General features: G+C 47.0%; 2 non-coding genes across 2 annotated transcripts; both read left to right on the top strand.

The window, feature by feature from the left end:
* The first annotated feature begins 3,030 nt into the window (after positions 1-3,030).
* Positions 3,031-3,113, top strand: trnal-aag. The gene has a single exon. It is a non-coding gene; the product is annotated as a tRNA-Leu (tRNA).
* Positions 3,114-7,653: 4,540 nt separating this feature from the next.
* On the top strand, positions 7,654-7,736 carry trnal-aag. The gene has a single exon. It is a non-coding gene; the product is annotated as a tRNA-Leu (tRNA).
* The last annotated feature ends 170 nt before the right edge of the window (positions 7,737-7,906 follow it).

The raw sequence follows: 7,906 nt of genomic DNA, 5'->3' as shown, positions 1-7,906 counted from the left end.
CCAGGATGCAATTGTCTAATTGGATCCATCACGCCGCTCAGATCTCAGACTCTCAATACCTTCGTATGAGGAACAGGTCGGCGTCAGTTCCGTCTTTGTTCAATGGAGCAAACAGGAAAAGCACATCTAGTTTGAAATGAAATGGCGATGAAGAAAGAATTTAAATCGATTTGTGCACGTAGCATATCCTTTGCTCTGACGCGTCAGGATGGCCGAGCGGTCGAAAACGCAGCGTGAAGGTCGTAACTTACTCTGGAGACGTGGGTTCGGATCCCACTTCTGTCGTTCACATTTCCTCAACGAGGTTAAGTTTCTCCAGCAAAATGCTCAACTCTAAGGAGATCCAACACCTCTCATTCATTGGGGAAGCAGAGGTTTCAGGCCATGAGGTTCCAGATGGGATCCGCACAGCAAGATCCCACAGGCAGAAGCCAAGTTCAAGACTGAATGGCCTGTTTAGTGACTATGGTTGAGGAATTAATATTGATCCCAAGACACCGGGTAAAATTTATCTTCTTTTGGTGCTAATAGTCTGGCTGATTGGATTGTCGAGGTGACTCAGAAGACCTCTCCCAGAATCCTCTTGTGCCTCCTTTTCTGGATGAACTTCCTCCAGTTTGCACACTGAACGGGTTCTTTGGCTCCTTGTCTGTGAAAGCAGCCCCAGAAGCAGCTGTGGAGAGAGATTCCAGTCGCCAGGATGCAACTGTCTCATTGGATCCTTCCCGCTGCTCAGATCTCAGACTCTCAATACCGTCGTGTGAGGAACAGGTAGGCGGCAGCTCGGTCTTTGTTGATCGCAGAAAACTGATCAATGCAGCAATGAGAAGCTCCTTCACCCCCAGCGGCTTGGACAAGGTTGGCACTCTGATACATGACTCTGGCTGGGGTTCAAAAATAGGAAAGGCACATTTAGTTTCAAATGAAATGACAATGAAGATACAATCTGTTGCACCTGATGATCATGAGTGATGTACGGTGGACATTGGGAACTTACTGGCCAGAAACTTCCGAACTCTATTTTTGTTTTAATGGACAGCTACAATCCACGTGTATATTCTAGGGCACAACAATGAGTAAAAGTGAATCAGTTTTCAGCAGTTTCTAACGTCCCAGACCTCCAGATTGTTCCTATTGAGAACCCCGTCCTCGATGGAAGCTTTTTCTCAAAGAATTGGACCACCGCCGTCGGGGAATATGGCAGCAAATCCTCCAAGATCTGATTTGTAACAAAATCACAGAATAATGCAATGTCCCCTCGTGACTGACCCTTCTCCTGAGGGGAACAGGTGCTCCCTATCCGCCCTGTCTATACCTATCATAATCTAGTACCCCTCGAAATGATCACCCCTCAGTCATCCCTGTTCCTGCAAGAGTGAAAAAAGAAGCCTATCAAACCTCTCTTCAAATCTTCCATGTTCCATCCCCAGCAAAATCCGGCTCAATCATATCTGCACCCCATTCAGTGCAGTCACATATTTCCTGTCATATGGTGACCAGAATTGCACACGGTACTCCAGCAGTGGCCTCACCAACATTCTATACAACTACTACATGATCTGTCTGCTTTTGTAATCCATGCCCCGATTGATAAAGTCATATATCTCAGATGACTTTTCCGGCACCCTTTTAACCTGCCCTTCTGCCTGCAGAGATCTATGCACAAACACTCCAAGGACCTTTTTTTCCTCAGGGCTTCCCAGTGTCAGGCCATTCACATTAATCCTAAAATAATATAATATACTTTATTGTCACAAAGAGGCTTATCTTAACACTGCAATGACGTTACTGCGAAAATCCCCGACCAAAGGCATCATATCTTATTTTTCAGCGTTAAAATCCATCAGCCATTTTTCTGCCCATTTGACCATCCCGTCTATATCTTCCTGTAACTCAAGACCCTGGACCTCAATGTAAGGTTGAAACTCAGTGATAGGATTTCGCTTTCCTCTCGGAATCTGATCAGCACCACAAACCGAACATTCAGCTTGGGTGGGCAGACAAGACAACTTCCTTCCCGCAGCCCCTCAGCACAGACTGGATAATATCCCAAACTCCTATTCTGCTATTGACACATTGCTCCACCACTTTGTTCTCTTCACAAAATTCCAGCAATTTCATACCAAATCTTCAGACCGTTGATTTGGTCTTCAACCAACACCTTGTCCCTGATTAATTCCATCTTGGGAAGAGGGGCTCGACATTCCGAGGTACTCTGCAGACATCCGGTTGCTGGTGATGGACCAAAGAAGGCCGACAACCTGAAATAAAGCCTCTCTCACAGCCCTGTGAGCGTGGCTCCATTAGACGGTTCGGTCAATACCTCAACGAGGTTAAGTTTCTCCAGCAAAACGCTCAACTCCAGGGAGATCCAACACCTCTCATTCAATGGGGAAGCAGAGGTTTCAGTACATGAGATTCCTGCTGGAATCAGCACAACAAGATCCCACAGGCAGAAGCTCAGTTCAAGACTGAATGACCTGTTTAGTAACTCTGGTTGAGGAATTGATATTGATCCCAGGACAAGAGGTAAAATTTATCTTATTTTGTTGTAAATAGTCTGGCTGGTTGGATTGTCGAGGTGACTCAGACGACCTCTCCCAGAATCCTCTTGTGCCTCCTTTTCTGGATGAACTTCCTCCAGCTTGCACACTGAACGGGTTCTTTGACTACTTGTCTGTGAAAGCAGCCCCAGAAGCAGCTGCGGAGAGAGATTCCAGTCGCCAGGATGCAACTGTCTCATTGGATCCTTCCCGCTGCTCAGATCGCAGACTCTCAATATCTTCGTGTGAGGAACAGGTCGGCGGCAGTTCGGTCTTTGTTGATCTCAGAAAACTGATCACTGCAGCAATGAAAAGCTCCTTGACCCCCCCCCCTCCCCCCCCAGCGGCTTGGACAAGGATGGCACTCAGATACAGGACACTGGCTGGGGTTGAAAAACAGGAAAAGTACATCTAGTTTGAAATGAAATGACAATGAAGATACAACTTAAATCGATTTGTGCACGGAGCATATCCTTTGCCATACCGCGTCAGGATGGCCGAGCGGTCGAAGGCGCTGCGTTAAGGTCTCAGTCTTCTGTGGAGGCGTGGGTTCGAATCCCACTCCTGACATTACCTTTTCCTCCAGATGGTTACGTTTCTCCAGCAAAATGTTCAACTCCAGGATGATCCAAACCTCCCATTCAATGGGGAAGCGGTGGTCTCAGGACATGAGATTCATGGTTAAATTCGCAACCCATGACCCGACAGTCAGAAGGGCTGTCCATGACTGGTTAATCTGCTCACTGACTCTGGTTAAGGAATTAATATTCATACCAGGGCGCCGAGCAAAATGCCTCTCCTCTTTTCGTAAATAGCCTGTCTGGTTGGATTGTCGAGGTGACTCAGTTGACCTCTCCCAGAATCCTTTTCTGCCGCCTTTCCTGGAGGACCGTCCTCCTGTTTGCACACTGGAGGGGTTATTCGGCAACTGGTCTGTGAAAGCAGCACCAGAAGCAGCTGTGGAGAGAGATTACAGTCACCACGATGCAACTGTCTAATTGGATCCATCACGCCGCTCAGGTCTTAGTCTCTCAATACCTTCGTGTGAGGAATAGTTAGGCGGCACTTCGGTCTTTGTTGATCGCAGAAAACTGATCAATGCAGCAATGAGAAGCAGCTTCACCCCCAGCGGCTTGGACAAGGTTGGCAGCCTAATACATGACTCTGGCTGTGGTTCAAAAATAGGAAAGGCACATTTAGTTTCAAATGAAATGACAATGAAGATAAAATTTGTTGCACCTGATGATCATGAGTGATGTACGCTGGACATTGTGAACTTACTGGCCAGAAACTTCCGAACTCTATTATTGTTTTAATGGACAGCTACAATCCACATGTATAATCTAGGGCACTACAATGAATAAAAGTGAATCAGTTTTCAGCAATTTCTAACGTCCCAGACCTCCAGTTTGTTCCTCTTGAGAACCCCGTCCTCGATGGAAGCTTTTTCTCAAAGAATTGGACCTCCGTCGTCTGGGAATACGGCAGCAATACCTCCAAGACCTGATCTGTAGCAAAATCACAGAATAATGCAATGTCCCCTCGTGACTGACCCTTCTCCTGAGGGGAACAGGTGCTCCCTATCCGCCCTGTCTATACCTATCATAATCTAGTACCCCTCGAAAAGATCACCCCTCAGTCATCTCTGTTCCTGAAAGAGAGAAAAAAAACAAGCCTATCCAACCTCTCTTCAAATCTTCAATGTTCCATCCCCAGCAAAATCCGGCTGAATCATATATGCACCCCATTCAGTGCAGTCACATATTTCCTGTCATATGGTGACCAGAATTGCACACGGTACTCCAGCAGTGGCCTCACCAACATGCTGTACAACTACTACATGATCTGTCTGCTTTTGTAATCCATGCCCCGATTGATAACGACATATATCTCAAATGCCTTTTCCGGCACACTTTTAACCTGCCCTTCTGCCTGCATAGATCAATGCACAAACACTCCAAGGTCCCTTTGTTCCTCAGGGCTTCCCAGAGTCAGGCCATTCACGTTAATTCTAAAATAATATAACATACTTTATTGTCACAAATAGGCTTATCTTAACACTGCAATGAAGTTACTGCGATAATCCCCGACCAAAGGCATCATATCTTATTTTTCAGCGTTAAAATCCGTCAGCCACTTTTCTGCCCATTTGACCATCCCGTCTATAGAACATAGAACATAGAACATAGAACGATACAGCGCAGTACAGGCCCTTCGGCCCTCGATGTTGCACCGACATGGAAAAGAAAAAACTAAAGGCCATCTAACCTACACTATGCCCTTATCATCCATATGCTTATCCAATAAATTTTTAAATGCCCTCAATGTTGGCGAGTTCACTACTGTTGCAGGTAGGGCATTCCACGACCTCACCACTCTTTGCGTAAAAAACCCACCTCTGACCTCTGTCCTATATCTATTACCCCTCAATTTAAGGCTATGTCCCCTCGTGCTAGCCACCTCCATCCGCGGGAGAAGGCTCTCGCTGTCCACCCTATCTAACCCTCTGATCATTTTGTATGCCTCTATTAAGTCACCTCTTAACCTTCTTCTCTCTAACGAAAACAACCTCAAGTCCATCAGCCTTTCCTCATAAGATTTTCCCTCCATACCAGGCAACATCCTGGTAAATCTCCTCTGCACCCGTTCCAAAGCTTCCACGTCCTTCCTATAATGAGGCGACCAGAACTGTACGCAATACTCCAAATGCGGCCGTACCAGAGTTTGGTACAGCTGCATCATGACCTCATGGCTCCGGAACTCAATCCCTCTACCAATAAAGGCCAACACACCATAGGCCTTCTTCACAACCCTATCAACCTGGGTGGCAACTTTCAGGGATCTATGTACATGGACACCGAGATCTCTCTGCTCATCCACACTACCAAGAATTTTACCATTAGCCAAATATTCCGCATTCCTGTTATTCTTTCCAAAGTGAATCACCTCACACTTCTCCACATTAAACTCCATTTGCCACCTCTCAGCCCAGCTCTGCAGCTTATCTATGTCCCTCTGTAACCTGCAACATCCTTCCGCACTGTCTACAACTCCACCGACTTTAGTGTCGTCTGCAAATTTACTCACCCATCCTTCTGCGCCCTCCTCTAGGTCATTTATAAAAATGACAAACAGCAACGGCCCCAGAACAGATCCTTGTGGTACGCCACTCGTAACTGAACTCCATTCTGAACATTTCCCATCAACTACCACTCTCTGTCTTCTTTCAACTAGCCAATTTCTGATCCACATCTCTAAATCACCCTCAATCCCCAGCCTCCGTATTTTCTGCAATAGCCGACCGTGGGGAACCTTATCAAACGCTTTACTGAAATCCATATACACCACATCAACTGCTCTACCCTCGTCTACCTGTTCAGTCACCTTCTCAAAGAACTCGATAAGGTTTGTGAGGCATGACCTACCCTTCACAAAACCATGCTGACTATCCCTAATCATATTATTCCTATCTAGATGATTATAAATCGTATCTTTTATAATCCTCTCCAAGACTTTACCCACCACAGACGTTAGACTCACCGGCCTATAGTTACCGGGGTTATCTCTACTCCCCTTCTTGAACAAAGGGACCACATTTGCTATCCTCCAGTCCTCTGGCACTATTCCTGTAGCTAATGATGACCTAAAAATCAAAGCCAAAGGCTCAGCAATCTCTTCCCTGGCTTCCCAGAGAATCCTAGGATAAATCCCATCCGGCCCCGGGGACTTATCTATTTTCACCTTGTCCAGAATTGCCAACACTTCTTCCCTACACACCTCAATGCCATCTATTCTAATAGCCTGGGTCTCAGCATTCTCCTCCACAATATTATCTTTTTCTTGAGTGAATACTGACGAAAAGTATTCATTTAGTATCTCGCTTATCTCCTCAGCCTCCACACACAACTTCCCACCACTGTCCTTGACTGGCCCTATATCTTCCTGTAACTCAAAACCCTCAACCTCACTGTAAGCTTGAAACTCAGTGATAGGATTTCGCTTTCCTCTCGGAATCTGATCAGCACCACAAACCGAACATTCAGCTTGGGTGGGCAGACAAGACAACTTCCTTCCCGCAGCCCCCCAGCACAGACTGGATAATATCCCAAACTCCTATCCTGCTATTGACACATTGCTCCCCCACTTTGTTCTCTTCACAAAATTCCAGCAATTTCATACCAAACCTTCAGACCGTTGATTTGGTCTTCAACCAACACCTTGTCCCTGATTAATTGCATCTTGGGAAGAGGGGCTCGACATTCCGAGGTACTCTGCAGACATCCGGTTGCTGGTGATGGACCAAAGGAGGCCAACAACCTGAAAGAAAGCCTCTCTCACAGCCCTGTGAGCGTGGCTCCATTACACGGTTCGGTCAATACCTCAACGAGGTTAAGTTTCTCCAGCAAAACGCTCAATTCCAGGGAGATCCAACACCTCTCATTCATTGGGGAAGCAGAGGTTTCAGTACATGAGATTCCAGCTGGAATCCGCACAGCAAGATCCCACAGGCAGAAGCCCAGTTCAAGACTGAATGACCTGTTTAGTAACTCTGGTTGAGGAATTAATATTGATCCCAGGACACCAGGTAAAATTTATCTTATTTTGTTGTAAATAGTCTGGCTGGTTGGATTGTCGAGGTGACTCAGAAGAGCTCTCTCAAAATCCACTTGTGCCTCGTTTTCTGGATGAACCTCCTCCAGTTTGCACACTGACGGGTTCTTTGGCGACTTGTCTGTGAAAGCAGCCCCAGAAGCAACTGTGGAGAGAGATTCCAGTCGCCAGGATGCAACTGTCTCATTGGATCCTTCCCGCCCCTCAGATCTCAGACTCTCAATATCTTCGTGTGAGGAACAGGTCGGCGGCAGTTCGGTCTTTGTTGTTCTCAGAAAACTGATCACTGCAGCAATGAAAAGCGCCTTGACCCCCCCCCCCCCCCCCCCCCCCCCCCCCCCCCCCCCCCCCCCCAGCGGCTTGGACAAGGATGGCACTCAGATACAGGACTCTGGCTGGGGTTGAAAAACAGGAAAAGGACATCTGGTTTGAAATGAAATGACAATGAAGATACAACTTAAATCGATTTGTGCACGGAGCATATCCTTTGCCGTAGCGGGTCAGGATGGCCGAGCGGTCGAAGGCGCTGCGTTAAGGTCGCAGTGTCTTCTGGAGGCGTGGGTTCGAATCCCACTCCTGACATTAACTTTTCCTCCAGATGGTTACGTTTCTCCAGCATAATGTTCAACTCCAGGATGATCCAAACCTCCCATTCAACGGGGAAGCGGTGGTCTCAGGACATGAGATTCCTGGTTAAATTCGCAACCCAGGACCCCACAGGCAGAAGGGCTGTCCATGACTGGTTAATCTGC

The sequence above is a fragment of the Scyliorhinus canicula genome, chromosome 31, assembly GCF_902713615.1.
Source record: "Scyliorhinus canicula chromosome 31, sScyCan1.1, whole genome shotgun sequence".
Taxonomy (NCBI): Eukaryota; Metazoa; Chordata; class Chondrichthyes; order Carcharhiniformes; family Scyliorhinidae; genus Scyliorhinus; species Scyliorhinus canicula.
The sequence above is the reverse complement of the archived record's forward strand: the minus strand, read 5'-3'. Positions and strand labels throughout refer to the sequence as shown.